The 20,220-nt window shown below is 44.2% G+C and overlaps 1 long non-coding RNA gene across 2 annotated transcripts; it reads left to right on the top strand.

Moving 5' to 3' along the window:
* The first annotated feature begins 728 nt into the window (after positions 1-728).
* LOC110339830 lies at positions 729-17,599 on the top strand. 2 transcript variants are annotated; one of them, XR_005880292.1, is made up of 3 exons: positions 729-797; positions 16,563-16,939; positions 17,271-17,599. It is a non-coding gene; the product is annotated as an uncharacterized LOC110339830 (long non-coding RNA). The 2 variants fall into 2 exon arrangements; XR_002381789.2 differs by lacking the exon at positions 729-797 and adding an exon at positions 15,504-16,187.
* The last annotated feature ends 2,621 nt before the right edge of the window (positions 17,600-20,220 follow it).

Below are 20,220 nucleotides of genomic sequence, written 5' to 3'. Positions count from 1 at the left end.
CTGTCCAGAGGTGTCCTCTTATCTCTCCAGATACAGCATAACCCTTCCTCCTCTCTCTCTCTCTCCTCTCTCTCTCCTTCTCTCTCTATCCTCTCTTTCTTCTCTCTCTCTGTCTCTCTCTCTCTGTCTCTCTCTCCCTCTCTCCCTCTCTTCCTCTTTTCCTCTCTCCCTATCATCTGCATATCTCTCTGGTTTGGGTGTTTTGTTTTTCAAGACAGGGTTCCTTTACATTGACTTGGCTGTCCTGTAACTAGCTCTACCGCACACACCGGGCTAGCATTGAGATCCACCTGCCTCTGCCTCCTAAATGCTAGGGCTAAAGGCGTGCGCCACCACTGAGCACCTGTGTCTTTGTCTCATTCCCTGCCTCTTTTTCCCTCTGGGGCAAATAAATCTATCTCTATGCTAACAACTTGGTCTTGGTGTGTCTTGTGCTGATTCCAGTCCTTCCACCTCTTATATCACAACGTCCTCCAGAGAAAGTCGCCACCTCTTAAAAATGCGATTGCCCTAGTGGGATCCAATCTACACGTGATACTAGACCTCAGGATTCTTCATGCTTAAAGTCAGTCCCCTTGGAATTTCCTGAGATACAACTGGGACTAACTGCTGTACCTGTGGCTCAATAAAGTGCATGGTGGGGGAAGTCCTTCTGTGTACATGTCAATAAAGCACTGTTGGCCAATAGGGAAGCAAGATGGGTGGGACTAGGAATTGGGGAGGATTCTGGGAAAGAGAGACACGGGCGGTCGTGATGTAGGACGCCAGAGAAGTAACATGTCCAGACCCTTCCTCCGGTAAGTGAAGGCCACTCGGAAATACTCAGATTAGCAGTTATGGGTTAATAATTAAGTCAGAGCTTATCCGATAAGAAACCATAGCAAACGGCCAAGAGCTTTACAATTAATATAGCGTCGTTCGCGTTCATTTGGGACTGATGAGGCTCTGGGACCAGGCTGGCGGAAAGAACGCTCGTTACAAGTACATCTACAGAAAAGTTAATATAAGTGGAGGGAAATGGGCCTCCAAGGAACAAGCATAAGGAATTATTCGGTCTACACCCGCTACGCCTATAAGAAAAAGCGTCAGCACAGAACCCCCCCCCCCCAAGACCAAATTCTCAGCACAAAGGAGATTTTTTTTTGTCCCAGAGGGACAGAGGACAGGGAATAAGGGACAAACCCAGGAGGTAGAGGATGAAGGAGAGGAGGAAGAAACAAGGTAGAGGGAGCAGGGGTATTCTCCCTGAGGGACAAAGGACTGCCTCTGGATAGAGTAGAGACAGATAAGGCTCTTAGGAAAATGGTGGTTTATAAAGGTAAAGGCGCATAGGAAAATGGTGTTATCTAAATGCCGCATAGGAAAATGGTGTTATCTAAACGCCATGCTAAGATGAAGGTGTTTAATTTTAATTGGGTCTGCTAATTAGGTGAGCCAAGGGGGGGCTTTGATTGCTGGACTTCAATACTTTGGTGGCTGGACCTTGGTAGTCAGCCTCAGGAGGAGGGAGTGGCCAAATAAAGGACCAAATCAGCTGTGGGGGTTAGCTTTAGAAATGAACCCTAACAGTTTTTAGCAAGACAGAGGGAACTGGAGGGGGAGGGGAGGCCAGCCAGAGCCACGCCCGCCATGCTCCAGCTGACTAGAGTCTCACTTGCAAGCAGCATTTATCTTCACACCACTGAGCGAAATTCCTGAGACCAATGTGATGCTAATGTTCCAATCAAGCAGCGGGGTGAAATGATCACTAGAGGGCACAGCTGGGTCATCCTCAGAAGTATCAATACAAGGAAGCTTCTCCAGTTCCATGTCTAAAAGGAGTCCATACTGTTGTTTCACCTTGGAAGTACACAGCTAAATATGTGCATTTTCCAGAAAGGTAAAATGCCCATCCTGTACCCCTGATACAGATAATCTAGGAGTGGGAGATAAACAAAAATCAGTCAGCAGATGCAGCATTGTTTCCTCTCTGGGTTCCAGTGTTACATACATGTTTTGTTTCATTTTTCCGGTTCCTTCGTATCTACTGTGTTTTAACGTGTAAACCAGAGTCAGACATCTGCTCACGTTCAAGTTCTGCTTCAGTGGCTTTTGCTTTGCCTTTTCTACCCTGCTAGCTTGCATTGCAGACACCGCTTCCTTGATGGTATATTTCCATTTCTTTTAGGCTTCAACAAGTAACTAAACTTGGGAAATGATAATAATAATAATAAAAATCTTACTAGCACAGAAGATCACCACTGTGCTACTATGAATTCCGAGATCTTACTGCGTTACCTCCAACCTTTCTGCTTTCCGTTTAATGTCCCGCTCCGTTCATCAGAGCCGCAAGAGTTTTCTTCCAGGCAGTTTGATGCCCACGGCCCGTAAGGTGTGGTATGGAGATGGGCTGCAGGCAGGTCTGGTGGCAGTGGCAGCCAGCTCACATTCACCACCCAGCAGCTTCCAGAATACTCCTTTCCAGGGCCCTTGTCAGACACCTAACGAAAGACTCCGGGGCATCTGAGCAATGCGGGAAAGGGCAGAGGAATGTAAAGCAGAAATCAAATTCACAGTTTAAAAGAGTACCTTTAAGATATGGGTGGCAAGGTGTGTCCCATTGGTGAAAGCACTTGTCTGGCGACCTCGGATCAGTCCTACAAGCCAAAGGGTGGAAGAAGAAGACGGACTCCCTCCGGTTTCCTTTTGCTCTCCCCCAAGCAGACAGGCACAGGCACACGCGTGCACGCAAAATAAGCGGGGCCAATGGGTTTTGAAACCTCACAGTCTGGCTAGGAAGAAAACAACAGAGAAGTAAATGTCGCTAATGAGTGGCTACCTAACTGACAGCAAAAAGTTACGCGTTCAGCAACCTACATGATGGATTTCCAGAGCAGCATTCATTTTAAAAGGCTGACTCACTCTCCTTTGTGAACTTGGTCCACTGATGGGCTGCACACACCCCCCATAGAACAGTCCCATGCCCATGTGCCTATGGGCAGCACTAATTGAACTCAGGGAGCTACGGACGAGGACAGAGGGAGGGCGTGAAGTTGGGAGAGGAGGTGGGGGGTCACACAACGTGTGGTGGAGAGAGGCAGTGATGGATGGGCAGTATGGACACACGCATTGTGTGCATGCGTAAAACTTTCCAAGACAGAGTGCTCTTTAAAGGGGAAAAAAATCGACTCATCGTCACTCCACTTGTTAAAACGGATTTGAGCCTAGTGTTGGCTGTGGCATCTTTGCGAGTTCTGACAGAATGGATTACCACTCCTCAGTGCCCTGGAATCCACATCCCTTACCTGTAAAATGTGAAAAGTGGTGTGGGTCACTTAGAGCTAACATATATTTTCTGGGGTAACATACAGCAGCACTTAGTGGTACTGGGTTCTTGCATAACAAGCATATATGAAAATGTGTTTGAGAATGTTTCCATGGAGAGTCTTACCACTGAGGCTCCACATTAGGTGTTCGGTTAAACATGAGACAGAGCTGAATCGTTCAGGAATTGCTCACGTGGATTTGCTATCTAATGTGGATAGTAACATTAGCACTACAGGTATCCAATTACCTATCTGCAGTATAAATATACAAATACAAATAATTAGAAATATGCATAGCCTTCAAAGTTTGCCCATTCAGGATATAAATGTAGGCGTATATCCCTTTATAACAGGACTTGCTATGAAAATGTTACTTGATTCGTCATTAATAGAACACCACAGAGTGCATTTACACAGACCTATAAGGTATTGCAATACCAGCCTCGGCTACATTAGCCATCATTATATAAATCCAGTCCATTGCTGACCAAAACACCATTGCATAGTTCGTGGCTGTGTACAATATTGACTAACCAACGTGTGGTATTGAAAGATTCTACAGTGGTGGTGTGTATTTTGTTATGGAAGATGAAAGACACATAATTCACATTCCTAAGTATTTTGCAATCCAGAGGTCAAATCATAATGGGGACCCTTTTTTTCTGACAAGGATCATGAATGTGTGCTTTGACTAAAACAAAGCTGTGTTGAAATTCTGACTGTGTGACTCACTTTCTAACTGCCTGCACATCTGTGTGTGTCTGTGGGTGTTGGGGAAGTCCTGTGTATATGTCAATAAAGCACTGTTGGCCAATAGGGAAGCAAGATAGGTGGGTCTAGGAGTCCAGGAGGACTCTGGGAAGGAGAAACAGAGGGAGTCAAGATGTAGCTACCATAGGGATAAGAAGCCCGGAAACTTCTCCAGTAAGAGAAATACTTAGATTAACAATTATGGGATAAATACTTAAGTCAGAGCTAGCCAGTAAGAAACAAGCAAGGCCAACAGCTTCATAATTAATACAGCGTCTTGTGTGTTATTTGGGGACTACAACATGGCAGAGCCCAGGCAACTGGCGGGGATAAACCAAAGCCGCTGGCAAGGAAAAGGCTTCTCTCTATATGTGTGTCTGTGTGGAAATCCTGCTAGCTACCTAAGGCTGCCTCTTTTTCTTCCTTGTACCTTAAAAAGCCCTCCTGATTAGACATCTCTGCACACATACAGCATAGGTTACAGACGCTTCTATTTCTTTTACGGTTGCCCAAAATTCCATTCATGGTTTGTGCATGCGTATAATATTTTATTTGCTCTTTACGAATTTCATAGATATGTACGATGTATTTTTAATGGATCTATCATCCATCCCTTCCTCATTTCTCCTCAGACCACCCTCCAACACACCCCCAACCAATTTTGTGTCATCATCTTCTTTTTTTTTTTTTTAATAACCCCTGAGCCCAACTAGCAGGCACGGGTGTGGGTCCGTATACTGGTATGTGAAAATGTACCACTGGCCACAAACCCAATGAAAAGTACTCTTCCCCTGCAGCCAGCAACTGCCAATAGCTACTCAACTAGGGGTAGACGGACCCTAGGGCCTGCTGTTTACACGCATGGATTTCTGATCCTTCGCAAAGTTCTGAATAGATACCCCCTGTGGAAGACACCTCTCTAATCCTTTTCTTCCCGACTGGTAGCAGCATCTTATTTCCTCAGATGACCCTCCTGGTTTTCATTCTTACGGTCCCTAGAACTCTCGATACTCATGGAAACTTGACCCCCTTTCAGGAGCCATGTGAACCCTAAATAAATACAAAGTGAGTCCATGGGTTTTTTTGTTTTCTTTTGTTTAGAAGAGAGGCCAGAAAAGGGAGTTCCATTACTAGACCCAGAGTTACAGACAGTTACAACCCACCACATGAATGCCAGGAATAGAGCCCTTGTCCACTGGAAGAAGCAACCAGTGCTCTTAGCTGCTGAGCCCCCGAGTCCAGGTTTTTGTAAAGTATCAGTTTGCAAATGATTGTTTCCGTTTAGATTATATTATCAATATGTACGTGGAAGTAGTGATTCTGTAATATAAGATGTATTTTAAGTAACTTCGTCCAAGTTGGTAGATTACTCTGAATCTAGGAATGAAGCTGTCAGCTCATCCTCAAATACATATACTCAAAACCATAAGAATGTAAAATCAGTTTGGGGTAGGTGGCCGACGTCTGTAATACCAGCACTCGAAAGGCAGAGGTAGATGGATCTCTGTGAATCTGAGACAAGGCTGGCCCACACTGTGAGCTCTGGGACAGCCAGCTACAAGAAGAGACTCTGTCTCAAAAACGAAAACAAAACAAAATAAAGATGTAATATCAGAGAGATAAATAATGGGGGAACAAGAGAATACCTATCATATAGAATTGGAAATGTCAGGCAAGACAATGAAATTTTCTAGTGTATGAAAGAGCACAAAAAAAGGCTAGTTAATATTAAACCATTTTGGAAACTTTTTATCAACCAGATAGCAATATATTATAAAAAGTTCTATTGCTTTCAACAGTCTCTTGTAACGACACTTCAGACGGGTGTCATATAATCCTTCGTGTTTGCACGCACTGCCTTGCCTACCCACTGTCACAGATAGCATGACACATCTTGATCCTATTTTTATATCTGTAGCAGCGGTGAACACTTTATGACACAGTCTACATGTAAACACTCCTGCAGAATAAAATCTGAGGAGAATAACCAAAAACAAAAACAAAAAACAAAAAAAACCAAGGAGCATTCACATCAAAACCTTTAGAAAGTTTAAACCAATTTCCACTTGCCCCCAGCAACTGCTTTAAACACAGCAACTAAAAAGACAAACAAACAAACAAACAAACCATTCGTTATTTATCATCTGTTTCACAGTAAGCTGAAATTTCCCTTACTGAACAGTAAGACGAGCAGACCACAGAGACAGTGTTTTATATATAAAGCCCTTAAATATATCCCAGCACGATCCCCTTTCCCCTCTCATTCCTGCCCTCAGTTCAGTTCTGAATTTGTTTTGGGGTAGCTGCCAGTTTTCTCCTGTAAAAATCAACTCTGCCATCACCGAATGCATTCACTCTATGGGACTTCAGTAGAGTCTGTGTCCTGACAGAACAGGCATTGAGAGGGAACTCATTCTGTTTTCCCAAATTATAATTATAACATTGTTTGAATGCAATAGATGAATATACCCAGAGATATCTGTAAATGCTTCGTGTTCTTTTCCATCCCTCCTTCTTTTTTCTTTTCCTTTTTTAAAATTTAAATTAGTAACAAACTTGTTTTACATGTCAATCCCAGTTCCCTCTCCCTCCCCTCCTCCCCTGCCCCCACCAATGTCCTATCCCATACCCTTTCTGCTCCCCAGAGAGACTGAGGCCCTCCATGGGGGATCTTCAAAGTCTGTCACATCATTTGGAGCAGGGCCTAGGCCCTCGCCCGTGTGTCTAGGCTGAAATAGTATCCCTCTATGTGGAATGGGCTCCCAAAGTCCATTCATACAGTAGGGATAAACACTGATCCACTACCAGAGACTTCATAGACTACCCAGGCCTCCTAACTGACACCCACATTCAGGGGTCTGGTTCTGTCCTATGCTGGTTTCCGAGCTATCAGTCTGGGGTCCATGAGCTCCCCCTTGCTCAGGTCAGCTGTTTCTGTGGGTTTCTCCAGACTGGTCTTGACTCCTTTCTCATCACTCCTCCCTCTCTGTACCTGGATTCCAGAGTTCAATTCAGTGTATAGCTGTGGGTGTCTGCCTCTGCTTCCATCAGTCACTGCTATCCCTTCTTCTTGTTCCCCATCTTCTGGGTGTGTGTGTGCGTGCGTGCGTGTGTGTGTGTGTGTGTGTGTGTATGTGTGTGCACATGTGTGCATGTGTGTGCATGCATGTGTGTGCATGTGTATTGTGTGCGCGTGCATGTGTGTGCACATGTGTATGTGTGTATGTATGTGCACTCGTGTGTGTGTGTGTTTGTGTGTGTATATGTGTGTATGTGTGGTGAGTGTCTGTGTGTGTGCATGCATGCGTGTGTGTGTGTGTGTTTGTGAGTGTGTGTATATGTGTGTATGTGTGGTGTCTGTGTGTGTGCATGCATGCGTGTGTGCATGAGTGTGTGCATGTGTGTGTGCATGCGTGTGTGTGTGTGTGTGTGTTCATTCATGTGTGTACAAATGCAAACTCACATGGAGTCACAGCTTGCGTCGTCAGGTGTCCTTCCCAGTTGCTCTCCGTCTTATGTTTTGACACAGAGTTTCTTGCTGAATCTAGAGCTCTGCATCTGTGCTATACTGAGCCCTAGCACTAGGGTTATGGGTGCGCGCTACCACCATCAGCCTTTGCATGGGTGCAGGGGATTTGAACTCACATCTTCACGCTCGCACACAAGCACTTTACTCAATGAGCCATCTTCCAGCCCTCCATTCTTCTTTCGGTAGCGTCTTCTTTCTCCTTCGTGCCTGTCAGGAAATGCCTCCACAGTTCCATGTGGTCCTATTAAGGCTCCCCCCCACTTTAGAAACTCCTCCTACCCACTGTGCAGACACAATCTCCAATCCTGATCTCTAATAGTACCAACTTCCCGAAACAGAAACTGTCCCAAGGAGCAGACATGGGACAAAAGAAAGGTCAAGGCTTCTTTCAAGGACAGTATTCAAATGTTGGGCGACAACACCTCCCTTCCTGTAGCAACTAAATCGTGATGTCAAAGCCTGGTCCCGCTGGCAGCCATCTTCTGCAGCTTCACGGAGGAAGCTGTTTAATCTAGAAAACAGTGACATGGCTGCATCCCAGAAACAACGATGAGTGACTTGAGAGAGCGGTAAAATCATGAGCCTCCCACCTACAATGCTTGATTTCAAAGCTGCGAGTGGACTCTGGTGGGGGGAAACCAACCTTGTTTTTAGCTACGGATAGTTTTGTGGGTTTTCTCACTGTAGAAATGAGGAGTCTTTATCAACGCAGTTATAAAATCAGCAGGGTTATCAATGGATGGTGAGTTCAGTGAAGAGGGACACACAGTAGTAAAATACATAGTAAAATATATGGCAATTACGGCAGGAATTTATAAACAACCAGCACAAAACACCCCTTAAAAAGTTGCTCTTTGGCCGGGTGTTGGTGGCACACGCCTTTAATCCCAGCACTCGGGAGGCAGAGGCAGGCGGATCTCTGTGAGTTCGAGACCAGCCTGGTCTACAGATCGAGTTCCCGGACAGCCTCCAAAAAATACAGAGAAACTCTGTCTCAAAAAACCAAAAAAAAAAAAAAAAAAAGTTGCTTTTTTTTTGTTGTTGTTTGTTTGTTTCCAGACAGGGCCTCACTATGTAGCTCCCACTGACCTAGAATTCACTTTGTGGACCAGGCTGGACCTGAACTCACAGAGATCCGCCTACCTCCGAGTGCTGGGAATAAAGGTGTGCACCACCGTGTTTGCTTTTAAGCATACACGTTCTAGTTTGCTTTAGACTGTCAAGCTGACACATCCTTAGAGTCATCTGAGAAGAAAGTCTTCATTGGGAAAATGCCCGGATCAGACTGGCTTGTCTGTGGCGGACCACATTGATTGTTTACTGATAGGGCAACCACAACCTACTGTTGGGTGACAGTGTCCTTGGGACAGGTGGTTCTGGGCTGTGTAAGAACGCTGGCCAAGCATGAGCCTGTTGAGCGAATCAGCAAGCCGCAGTACTCTCTCTCTTCCTGTGTGAGTTCCTGCCCTGAATTCCTTCAACTACGGACCATAGCCTGTACACTGACACAAACCCTCCCCTCCCCTGTGTTGCTTCTGGTCAGAATATTTTTTACCATCGCAGCACAGAAGTAACTAGAACATTACTGGGCCAAAGCAAAGGGTCCAGAATGCACACAGACCTGGCTCTTGTCTGGAGTCTACCCCTACACATCTGACCACAGGAAAGCATTTCTTTTTAACTTCATTTTCTCATTTGGAAATAAGCACATCAGGTGGTTTACGCACATTATATCTCACAATTCAGGAAGCCAGACCAGTAAGGAGGGCCATGCACATTGTTTGTTCAATACTGGTTGGTGATTGAGACGGGTCTGAGCTGCTGCGTGTTAAACGGGTTAGGGAGATGCATAGAACGGGGCGTGGACATAGTCTCTCTAACACACAAACTGTAACAGGTTCGGGGAAATGAGGAAAAGATATGGAGGGCAGAAGTACGTCTGACCTTTAGAAAGTGTCTCTGATGGTCTAAAGCTAGCCACTTTGACGATGAAGCTGTTGAGCCCTTCCTAACATGATTCCTAGTAACCAATTAATACACCTTCGCCTCACGCCACCTCATGTGAACATCCAGCCCGGCTCTGGAACAGTGCTCAGCGGAGAGACGGGACTTGTAGGACACAGATGGCTTTGTTAGAAGCACACATTGTTGCTCCACGGAATATTTTTAAATCTTGGGATTACACACACTATTTTTTTTAAATTGGGACTCTTTTACATTAAAATTCAAGCTTCCGGCTTCTCTTAAAGGCAGAAGAATCATCCCTCTCTGGCCATGCTGAGCACACATTTCTCCATGGCAACGAGAGTCCAGCTGAGCAGCATCTGCTGTGTTTTCCCTGCTTCTGCAGACCTACTAAAGCACTTCTGCAGACCTACTAAAGCGCTTTGCACAGGTCAGGCGCCTTCGGCCCCCATGTGCCTGGGAGGCTGCACTGCTGTCCTAGGGCTGGTTCTGTGGTGCCTGCTCACTGTGCTCACACGCTCAATGTGGCAGCAACTGAGTTTTCCCAAGACCGACCCAGCACTCTGCATGCAACACGTGGTGACTTCTGGGCAGGACCTGAGGGTAGTCAAGAGCAGCCTGGCAGCACTGAGCAATATTGCACAGTCAGCTACAGAAATGTTAAATGCAGAAAGCAGGAAAATTCATTCTCCTTTCCACTAATGATTAAATGGCTTAATGTGATTTTTTTCCTTTTTTTTTTTTTTTTTTTTTTTTGGTTTTTCAAGACAGGGTTTCTCTGTATTGTTTTGGAGCCTGTCCTGGAACTCGCTCTGTAGACCAGGCTGGTCTCGAACTCACAGAGATCCGCCTGCCTCTGCCTCCTGAGTGCTGGGATTAAAGGCATGCGCCACCAACGCCCGGCCTAATGTGATTTTTTAAGTGGCAAATTCTAATCCTGAACTCATAAAACATGACCAGAATAAAACTTGAACAGTAAAAAAAAAAATAGAGAGAGAGAACAAAAGTCCAAAAGAAAGAAAAAAGATTATTCTAAAGAATCACAACTGATCCTCCAGGAAGAAAATTTAATCCAAGAAACAAACAATTTTCATTCCTGGTCTCAGAGTGAAAGGGGGCTTTTTTTTTTTTCAATAAAATAGGTATATTCTAGAGCTAGAAAAAATTTTTGAACACGTGGAATAGTAACTATCAAATTAATTTTATCGTGGCTTTGAGAAAAGTTTGGGTTTGGACTTACTGAGTGTAAATCATGTTTTCTAAACGTAAGCTGCCCATGAGTTTGGAGAAATCTATGCAGTTCCACAAGCGCCGCAGCAGACAAGAGCATCTCCATCAGCCTGGGAGTTGCCATTCCCTTCTTGAGTCAGTGAAGACCCCTGGGAACCATTGTCTTTTTTTCCTGTCGGTATAGCTTTACCTTCACCGCAGATGAATTCTCACGCATGACTTGTTTCTTTAATGTAATGGCTTGAGGGTTCTTTCACATTTTACATCTAGGAGTAGCCTGCTGTGTTTCACAGTAGAATGCACTGTAATTCATTTGTTCACTCACCTAATCTTTAGTATTTTTAGTACTTTTTTAAAAATGTAACTTCGTTTTATATGCTTTGGTGTGGAGGTGTCAAATCCCCTGGAACTGTGGTTACAGACAGTTGTGAGCTGCCGTGTGGGTGCTGGGCATTGAATCTGGGTCTTCTGGAAGAGCAGCCAACGCTCTTAACCACTGAGCCATCTCTCCAGCCCCTATTTTTTAGTATTTTTGAGTGGTGGTCATTTTTTTTTTATTCAGAGCCTCCGTTAGTAAATCTTTTGTTGTTGTTGCTTGTTTTTTGAGACAGGGTTTCTTTGTGTAGCCCTGGCTGTCCTGGAACTAGCTCTTCTATAGAACAGGCTGACCTTGAACTCACGGAGATCCGCCTGCCTCTGCCTCCTGAGTGCTGGGATTAAAGGCGTGCGCTGCCACGGCCCGGCAAATAAAGCTCTGTGAATTTTCATTCATAGGTCTTTTAGTAACACACTTTCTGCTTTTTTGATTGAATTCTCAGAAGTGTTGGCATTAGGTCAAGAGGTTTTCGTTGACTTCCAGACATCATCCATCAAAGTTTTGACAGCTCTAGTTACTTAAAACCTTGCCAGCACTCCGTATTGTCAGGTTCTAGAGGTTTTAAAACGCCAGTTGACGTGTATCCACTTTAATTAGCATTTCTGCAGACAATATTGGCGTGCATCACTTTGTCTGTTTATTTTCTGCCTGTACATCTTTTTTTTCCCCGGACAAAATGTTCAAACTATATGTTTGTTTCAAAATTTCTTCTTGTTTTATCTGATTTCTGTATTCTAAATGAAGGCTTTTTATCGGGTGTGTGTTTTCTGGAGATGTGTGGGTACCATCAGGAGGTAGAATCAGTTTTATATAGATTTAGAGCAAATAGCAAATTTCAAAGCAATGCAGAATTAAAAAACACCCATTTGCATGTAGTGGGAAATAAAGACTCACGAGGTTGTTAAAGAAGCTTCTAGACAACAGAACAGGATGACACGCTGAAGAGGGGAACGACAGATAAGAAACCTGTATTCGCAGCTGAACACGCTGAACCGGGGAGTTATGCCATTCTTCAAGATGAAAGGTACACGGAGCAGTGGAGGGATTACATTGATTCTAAGAGCCTTTTAAAAAGCAGCTAAAAACATGTCTGTTAGTCCACTGAGAGAGAGAGACAGACAGACAGACAGCCAGAGACAGAAACTATATTAGTCTCAAATACATCTTCCACAATTCAAAGTGAAAAAAAGGAGCAATATTCTTATAGTTACATTTTTCAAATATCGGTCAGTTACTGATTTATGAAGTAAACTTAGAAGACTGTTAAAAGCATTTAAGTATAGAGGGGCAATATAGATGTATGCAGCAAAAGTATATTTGAGGTGAATGCATGTGTGCGCACACACCCAGACAATGATATAATAAATTTTGGGGGCCTATAGGAATTGCTCAGTGGGTAAGGAGCTTGCTATTCAAGCATAAGGACCTGAGGTCAGATCTCCTATTCTCATATAAAAAGCCGATGTAGCAGCATTTGCCTGTAACCATGCAGCACTGGTGGGATGGAGATAGGCGGGTCTTTCTGCCCAGTCAGTCTACAATGAAACGTTCTGTGAGAGACCTTGTCTTAAACCATAGGGTGGAGGAAAATTGAAGAAATAACCCTAAGTCTCCGCATGCACCTACATGGGCATGTAACCTTCCAGACACACATTTATACACATGTATAGTGTATATGTACGTACGTAGACACATAGACACACAGAAGATATGTCATAATGGGTTGTCTCTGAGAGATGATTGACCATGACCAATGAAAAAGCCAAGACACTCCTTCTGAAAACATACCCAAACAAATATTACAGTTGGAATGGAAATACTATTAGGCAAAATGTAGCACGTCCTGGTGCCAGTCATGTTTCTAGTTTCCAAAAGCAAAAAAAAAAAAAAAGTTCATTTAGCCCAGGTGTGTTAAATAGAAGTATCTATTGGATATTGTCTCAGTTAGGTTTTTATTGCTGTGAAAAGACAGCATGACCATGGCAACTCACAAGGAAACCATTTAATTGAGGGGGCTCACTTAACGGTTCCAGAGGTCCAGTCCATTGTCAGCGTGGAGGGGAGCATGGTAGCCTGGAGGCAGGCATGGTGCTGGAGTTGAGAGTCCTCGCCTCTCCATGGGCAAGCAACAGGAAGAAGACTGTCACACTGAGGGAAGCTTGAGGAAAAGGGATGTACCACAGATGTACATCGCGTGCTGGTTTCTATACCTGGTGCTGTGTCACAAGTCACCTACATACCTCATGATTTGAAGCAGTACCCGTTGCAGCCCAGTTCACAAGAAGGTGCAGTTGGCAGTCCTGTGGCTCCCAGTCTCTCTTGGGGCTGCCATCAAGGCATTCTTTGAGACAGCAGACATCTTAAGGCTCTATCCATTGGGTATGGAGCACTCTCAAACTCCCGCGGACAGTTACCGGCAGGATTCCGTTTGGTGTGGGCCAGTGGAAGAGCTACTTAACCACTGGCCTGACCAGGGAAGGAATTACTACAGCAGTAGCTGGGCATCCTCAGTCCCCACAGTATTATAGAGACTCATGTATAAATAACTAACATGAGTTATTAGAAAGGACTGCAACACATCAAAAAATTTGCTATCATCACCAATAATAATACCCCCAATTTTTTATCCTGCAAGGGGATATTAACACATGCTCACATATATTATTAAACTTTATACCATAGAAAATTTCAAGCAGAAACAAACAGAAAATGAGAGTAAAGTCATTAATTGTCACTTATCACCACCTAAGTTGGGTAATTGTTAACACTTTGCCAACCTTTTTGGTACTAAATCACGGTCACCAGAGGATTCTGGAGCATTTGCAGTCTGAAAAGAGTTCTGCTTCTTAGTCGGGTGTGCTTATGAGCGAGAGTGGGATCTTCAGCACACCAAAGCCAGAGGCGGCCAGGGGTCAGCAGCTGCCTCTTGGAGAGCTTGCGTCTTCTCCTGGGCCAGGTCCCTGAACTGCACTGTGGATAGCATCACAGAGCAGGATAAAAGCTACTCTGGGGCTCTCATCGAGCGGTCGTGTAGCAGAGTGAGGAATTTTAAAGCAAAGATGCACATGAATTAAGTTTGAGTAATATTCTGGGTTAAATATGTCTACATTTGTCTATACGTAGTCATTGTATTTAAATTCTCTTTAGACATGATATGTCACCAACATTAGACCCACAGCAGAATGAATAATAAACAAGCATGCAGAGACTATGTGCCACAAACAGGTCTCACTCTTCTCTGGATCTCCCCTTTAAAAACCCACCTCTCCCAGCCAGGTACCTCCTTCAGAGGTTATGTGTGTACTCAATGCTTAAACCGTTGTGCGCTGCTGAGTTCTGTTAACCAAAAAAAAAAAAAAAAAAAAAAAATGGCTGCAGGCCATGAAGAGAGTGGCAAACGGAGAATAAAATGATAGCCCCTCCCAAGTTCAGAGCAGGGCCAGGGAAAGCTGGAAAGCAAGGACATCGACAAAAAACATCTACGATCCAAAGGAGACGCCTCACGCCCATGGAAGCAGGCTGAGGAACGCTGAGGGTTGCTTACCGGGTGTTGCCTTCCAGCCAGGGACAGGCTTCATCTCTCCCATCTCAGCCGAAGTTCAGAGTCAACACTTAAAGCAGAGGGCTCAGTTTCTCAGCCCCCTCCTGTCTCTTCAGAAACAAAGTTAACGGCTGATTTCTTGTGGCATTCACTCCCTTCCTAGACTTCTGAGCAAATCTCTCTGGCCTCATTACGCACCATTTCACCTTGGAGGGCATCATTATTCCCGTATGCTCAACCTATCTTTTTTTTCCTGTCCTCTCCCCAGTTTGACTTTATTGAATACCCACCCTGGAGTGACTGCTTGTCCTCGGCTGTAAGCTTCTTTGTGACCCACATTCAGGCTCCTCCACAGGCCCAATGGTGTCTGAGATAGGTGTCCTAAGCACAGAAGCTTGGGGGCCCTGAAGGAACTGAATCAATATATGTGATACTATTTTTTTTAACAAATGTCCCTATACAGTTCAATGCAAAATTTCTCTGAAACGGGATTTTCTGGTTTAACGAATGGGAATACCCTTTTCCTAGTCAAATCTAGATTTCACATGAACAGTAAGAGTGAAATATTTTAGTGCAGTACATCTGATGCAACCTTTCATGTGTGTTTTATCTGACAACCTCACTCCAAAATCAGTTGGGCAGTTCAATGAAACAAACCCCCTAATCTGCATGTCTTTGCCCTAAAAACAAAGTTCTAATCCTTTAATGGCTTTGGTCTGTACAACAAACCCATCAGTTTCAAAACTGGGCATTTTGACTCATCTTGAATCAGTGCAGGAAGCATTTCAAAGTGGTTGCTAGGTGGCAGGCCTCCACTTGGGAAAACATTTTTCAAACTCGATTGTCGCTGTTGGATGATAGTGGCTTGGTAGTGAGCCTGGATGTGCACAGCATAGAAAGCTTTACTTTGGTATTACCTTTTTTGTCCAATTAAAGCTTGATGGCAAAAGAGACCTTGAAAAGTAAGTCTGAAAAGACTTTCTTTTGTATCAAAAGCTTGAATGCCTGTGTAAACAGAGAACTAAATAATCACAGGGTTCAGTTTATTTCAGCATTTTTTCCTCCTGCTGGAGTTTTGAGATAGGTAAGAATGGATTTCTTCCAAACAAATCTGGGCAAGAGAACTTGAAAGTCCCGACCAATCTTAAGTATCCCCACGTTATTCTTGATATAATTTTACCTGGAAAGTGGAATGCACACACAGAATTGGGTTTATCTTGAGTTCTTTTGCAAATAGAACTCACCACACAAAGGGGCAGTGTGGCCTACTCAGGTATACCTTTGTTCAATTCCCTTATCAAAGTTCGCAGAACCAGAGTTGTGACTCTACATGCTGTTTCATTAATCCAGGAGAAAACTTAGCATGCAAGGAAGCTCAGAAAATGAGGTGGATAGACACCGGGAAATAATCAGCAAAGGAAAAATGACATTGATGATAGCATCCATAAGGAAATTCCCATAAAAAGGACCAGTCCTGCTTAAAGCATATTTGTAAGTGATTTCATCTTTATGATTTATGTGAAGTATATCAGCATTACACCACACCCAAACTGTGTTCAATAAAGTATTCAAGCCTTGTCATTTCATTTATTTGTTTATTTATGTAACTGCTTTACCTACCCTGGCATCCTGCACACAGAAGGAATAAAGCAATGGATTATGGGAAAGACAGACCTTGAAGGAACTTCACATGTTTTTCCTTTTAATGTATCATATTGTGACTGCTGAGATATCCAGCCTCACGGGCTGAAACAACTACTAGATTTTCAGCCTTTCTGACATGAGACTGCAAGACAGTCTGATAAATTCTACATACATATGCATATATACATGCATAAATAAGTAGGAAGTTTTCCTTTTTTGCAGCAGTTGCCAGAGGCAAATAACTGGGCGAAGTGATGAGAATAACTGGCCGATGGAAACTGAGCCCTTACTGGGACACCTGTCTCAACCCCTCCAAGGCAGAAGAAGGGGTAGAAAGAATGTAAGAACTGAAACAGGTGAAGCTCTGACCGATTCAACAGTGCTCGACCAGTTTTCCTTGAGGCACATCCTGGCCCCTACATTCACAGACTCAAAACAGCTACAATGACCCGTACAAGATCTGCAGAGATCAGTCTCCTCCACGTTATTCCGTGGAGGGGGAGAGAAGCTCACAAAGCTTCACCACTCTCTGAGGATTTGTACCCAGCTAACCATTACTGGCAGACGGAGAGACACTTTCTTCAGTTGTATAACCCTTGGTAAGTTGCCCATACTTCTGTCAATAGCCCTACACCCAGGTTCCTATAGGCAACCTTAATTAAACCCATTGAGCACCCCTGAAGAAAGCATGACAGAGGAGGGGGAACTAGAGGAGAAGAGGGAGAAGGTATCGGTTAGACTGGGAGACAGAGGGAGCCTAACGAGGGACGGACGTGGCTCAAACGCATGACGTGCATGTGTGCATGAAAATGCTGCGATCAAGCCCATTAAGCGAAATTAATACCTGCCGATAAAGTGTTTAAGTAAATAAAACAAAGCCATAAGAACGCAGGCACTTAAAGAGATGAGGACCCTGTTTATCTGTGCTAGGTACTCAGACTGGAACTCACTGGAAGAAAGATGCTGCTAAAATGTCCATCTCGCCGGGCGGTGGTGGCGCACGCCTTTAATCCCAGCACTCGGGAGGCAGAGGCAGGAGGATCTCTGTGAGTTCGAGGCCAGGCTGGACCGACAGCCTCCAAAACATTACAGAGAAACCCTGCCTCGTAAAAAACAAAAAAAATAATAAAATAAAATAAATAAAATAAAATGTCCATCTCATCCCTGAGATCCAAGAACAGCTCACAAATCTGACTGCAGTTGCTAGGCCTGCGAACTTAGAGGTTTCTCTGAATAAACTTGGATCTCCTCAAAAATGACCCTGGAGTTCTTATACTTCCAATGCCAGTCATCCTCGCTGTGGCTGTGGACTAGCCAAGAGGGATGCTTCATGTTCCAAACAGTGGGAGCAGAGGAGAAACCCAGCCCGGCTGATCAAATCTGCCTGTAGTTTTCCCTAGGAGTGACCACCGAGAGTCCCATACATCCTGGTCTTTTCTGTGGCCAGGATGACTTCTCCCGTGTCTTCTCTCATTAGGCTCATAGTTCCCTGCAGCCACTGGATCAGCTTCAACAAATTATTCTCATCTATACCCGTTCTCCGCAAATGGTGCCGGGGAAGAGGAACGATTTCATTTTATGGTTAAGAAACGATGGTCTTTAAGATTGACTGTCCTAACAATTGGGAAGCAGCAAACACACCAGAGCCTAGCTTGTAGATTTCCAGGCAAGCCGGTCCTGTCTTGAAACTAAAACAGCTTACACTTCCTTTTCCCTCCAGCTTTTTTGTGAAAGTTCCTGCAGGGCAGTTGTGGTGTACACCATTAATCCCAGCTCTCTGGAGGCACCGACAGGAGGATCTCTATGAGTTTCAGGCCACCTGGTCCACAGAGCAAGTTCTAGGACATCCAGGGCTACCCTAGAAAAACCAAACCAGACCAAACAAACAAAACAAAACAAAACAAACAATCCCCTCCCCACTTGTAGTTAAATGCCTGTCCTGCTTACTGACTGGTGTCTACTAGCCCTCCAAGCTGGATTTCTTGCCCGTGAAGGTAAAATCCTTGCAGTTTAATGGTTTTAAATGGAAGCATTGTCAGTGTTACAGGCCACGGTGGTTGGTCTTTCCCCATGCACAATCACAAGGATCATGAATCTATTTTCCTTTTCTTTTAGTTTTGTATTACGTGTGTGTGTGTGTGTGTGTGTGTGTGTGTGTGTGTGTGTGTGTGTGTGTATGTACATACTTGGGTATGTGGAGGTCAGAGAACAATTTTGTGGGAATCACTTTCTCCTCTTTCATCTCTTGGGTACCGGGCATAGAGTTTAGCTTGTCAGGCTTCATGCCAGACACCTTTATGTGACGGCCCATTTTGCCAGCCCTATTTTTGTTTTGTTCAGAGAGGGTTTTACTCTTTAGCCTAAACTGGCCTTGAATTCATGACAATGTGTAGGAGTGAACCTCACAAAGCTATCCGCCCATGAGGGCGGGGACATGTAAACTGACACAGGCAGATATAAAAGGAAGTGAAAGGAAAAGGAACCTCCCTTTTTTTTCTCCTGGAAGCCAGCCACGCTTCTAACTCCTGGTTTGTGCGACTCTCTCTCTCTCTGGTAAATAAATATATTGTTTTCCTTATAGCGTTGAATATCCTCTTTAACAATGTTTCTACCTCAGCCTCCCAGATGCTGGGATTACAAGCACCAGCCACCCTATCCAACTTACCCATTCACTGTCTTTTATAATCTTTGCCAATCTAATATGTGGAAACTACAACCTTGTGACTTCTGTTCTCACTGCTCTGGCTTAGTATATTTTTCGTCTCAATGAGTTAGCTATTGTAGCCTCTCTAAAGTGATTTTTCTCAATCTGCTCATTTTTTCCTTGTCAGGTAATTTCTCCTTGCTGATTAGTGGATGAAGTAAATACACATGAATTGTCTTATTTTAATGTACATTTAAATATTTTCTGTCATTTACCCATAAGAGATATCCCATTGCATTGGCCCCTTATTTTCATTCTGTTTTCTAAAATATTGTCAGGAAATAGGCCAGACTTCCAACTAAAACCTCCCCCGCTTTCTTGGCAGTCTCTCGAAGGAATATACAAAAATATCAAGGACAAAGATAACTCTCAATTACTTCAGTTTCTGCTAAACTTTACCTTGTAAAAAAGTTCCTGTAATTCTTAGATTGAAAAGCAACCTGTGACCAAGCCCTAAGCCTGCGAAGGAAAAGTCTGAAGAGGTAGTAATCCTACCAAGGCCTAAGCCCTGTGGTTTCCTTAGCTCTCTGGGTTATGTAACCCGAATCAGTCCACGAAGCCCAAATATTATTTCCTTGTGGAACAAGAAAGATACATCACAGAGAGACTGCAGAAAATGAATCAGGACCTCCTCTGTTCCTGTTTCCGTGTCTTTGTGGTTGTGCTTGGGACCTGAGAGGTGGAGAGAGTGTCTAAACAGAGAAGGGGAGGTGTAACTCATGCAGGGAAAACAAGGAAAAAGGCTTAGGTACGAGACTACCTTACCCATACAAAAACAGTTACGTTATTTGCCCGTTCCAACCCCAAAAGGAGGGATGGTGATAATTTCTCCTGAGTCTCCTAGAGAGGTGGCAAGGAGCACGAGACAGGCCACACGGATGGGGTTACCCTTTCCTGGGGTGCAGGATGAGTTAAGAGAAGCATGTCAAACGAAACAGCGCCCTTTAGATCACCTCAGCACCCCCCCCCTTCTTCCCTTCCTAAACCCCTACTCAGGGAGTACCAGAGAGGGCAGAATTCTTATGTGGCTCTCGCTTCCCATCACCCCCATCCTGTTTCCTATGGGCAGATTTTTAATCCGACAATAGGACATCTCTTGTTGTCAAAAAGGTCCAAAGGGACCTACATGAAAAAGACTGTGGGGTGTGGTGAGGGTGCTCCCAGCAGCAGAGTTCT

This window comes from Mesocricetus auratus, unplaced genomic scaffold (genome assembly GCF_017639785.1).
Source record: "Mesocricetus auratus isolate SY011 unplaced genomic scaffold, BCM_Maur_2.0 Super-Scaffold_100011, whole genome shotgun sequence".
Classification (NCBI taxonomy): Eukaryota; Metazoa; Chordata; class Mammalia; order Rodentia; family Cricetidae; genus Mesocricetus; species Mesocricetus auratus.
Note: the sequence above shows the minus strand (reverse complement) of the source record. Positions and strands in the feature narration are given on the sequence as shown.